Source organism: Myotis lucifugus, unplaced genomic scaffold (genome assembly GCF_000147115.1).
Source record: "Myotis lucifugus unplaced genomic scaffold, Myoluc2.0 scaffold_302, whole genome shotgun sequence".
Classification (NCBI taxonomy): domain Eukaryota; kingdom Metazoa; phylum Chordata; class Mammalia; order Chiroptera; family Vespertilionidae; genus Myotis; species Myotis lucifugus.
The window spans coordinates 1122770-1124840 of record NW_005871350.1 but is presented as its reverse complement, the minus strand read 5'-3'; positions in this window follow the sequence as shown (position 1 = coordinate 1124840).

Genomic DNA, 2071 nt, shown 5'->3' with positions numbered 1-2071 from the left:
TCTAAGGAAAAAATGGCAGTTTTAAATCCAAGTGCTAGAGGCCTGGGAACAGGCTGCTGGGCCTTTTCCCTCCTCCCCCCCACCCCCACCCCCCCGGCCTCTGCCTTTTCTCCAGCCTCATATGCCTATACATAATTTTCCAAAGGGTTTGGAGCATTGCTGGGTTAAATAATAAACATCTAAATATTTTAAAATAGCATAAAACACTGAAACATTGATTGCTAGACATGTTTTAATTCATCTGCTCTTAGTTTTTATTACAGAAGGTCTCTTATACTTTGTTGAGTGTATATTTTCTTGAGAGTAAGAGTGTGTTTAAAGTGTATTCATAAATGTAAATGCTTATTGTTTACTTTTTTACTAAAGCTCGTTCTTTTTTTTATTGTTTAAGGTATTACAAATAGTAGTACATATGTCTCTTCCTCCCCGCCAACGGACCTCGCCCCGGCCTCCCCTAACCCCTGGCACTTGCCCTCATCCCCTTGCCCCCAGTGTCTTGTGTCTGTTGGTTGTGCTTATATGCGTGTATACAAGTCCTTCGGTTGATCTCTTACCTCACCAACTCTCCACTACCTTCCTGCTGTAGTTTGACAGTCTGTTCGATGCTTCTTTGCCTCTGTCTATTTTTGTTCAACAGTTTGTAATGTTCTTTATTACCCATAAATGAGTGAGATTATGTGGTATTTATCTTTCACTGACTGGCTTATTTCACTTAGCATAATGTTCTCCAAATCCATTCATGCTGTTGCAAATGGTAAGAATTCCTTCTTTTTTACAACAGCATAGTATTCCATTGTGTCGATGTACTACAGTTTTCTAATCCATTCATTTGCTGATGGGCATTTAGGCTGTTTCCAAATCTTAGCTATTGTAAATTGCGCTGCTCTGAACATAGGGGTGCATATATCCTTCCTGATTGGTGTTTCTGCTTTCTTGGGGTATATTCCTGGAAGTGGGATTACTGGGTCAAATGGCAATTCCATTTTTAATTTTTTTGAGGAAACGCCATACTGTTTTCCACAGTGGCTGCACCAGTCTGCATTCCCAACAGCAGTGAAGAAGGGTTCCTTTTCCTCCGCATCCTCTCCAGCACTCTTCATTTGTTGATTTGTTGATGATAGCCATTCTGACAGGTGTGAGATGGTACCTCATTGTTGTTTTGATTTGCATCTCTCAGATGATTAGTGAAAAGCTGGTTCTTTGTGTATGGGTAGAAGGTTTGTGTTGTCCAGTGAATCAGGACCTGATCTCCCCTAACTCCTAAAGGGACCCCTTCTCTCCTAAGCTAAAGCAGCCCTGCCCAGACTCTCTCCTGTTGCTTATGTCCTTAAGTTGAAGCATAGACTTTTTTTTTTATTTCCACTGCTCATTCACAGTCCTTTACACTATCATTGAAAGCCTCAATAGATCTTCCTGCTTGGCATTTAGGAACCTCTCTCCCCTTTTCTAGCCTTCTTAAAAGTCATATACTGCAAAGGACACAGAGTCAGGAATAATCCCGTAATACAGGGAAATAACAAAGCAGACCAAGAGTCCAAGACAGTGGCTCAGAGAAAGCCTCCATCTCCATAACTCCTAGCTATACCCTATATCAGGGATGGGCAACCCCTGGCACGTGTGCCAAACAGGGCACACCAGTAACTTTTGCTGGCACACAAAACCCTCTCTTATGATCTTCCATTTACAATTGTGAATCTTTGTTCTCAGTGATGAATTTTGTTAAGTCTCCCAATAGGAGTAGCCTGACAGATGAAAGTAGTAGCTCGTGCATATCTCTGAAGGTCACGAAATATAAACCTGATGTAAAATCTGTCATCAGTGATGCAGCAGCAAAAGTCCCACTGATAATAGCAAATGGAGTCATAAAGTTTTCTGTCAGACTATCAGTGTACATGTATACATTAAAAAATAAATGTATTTTTCATCATCATATACTGTTTTTGTCGCTCGAATGAATTTTATTATTTCTTCAAGGTTCTTCACATACGTACACCTTAAGAGATATCAAGTAGGCGTAACATGTTCTCAAAAAATTAGGGTTGGCACGCAGAAGAATTTTGAGTCAGAGGAT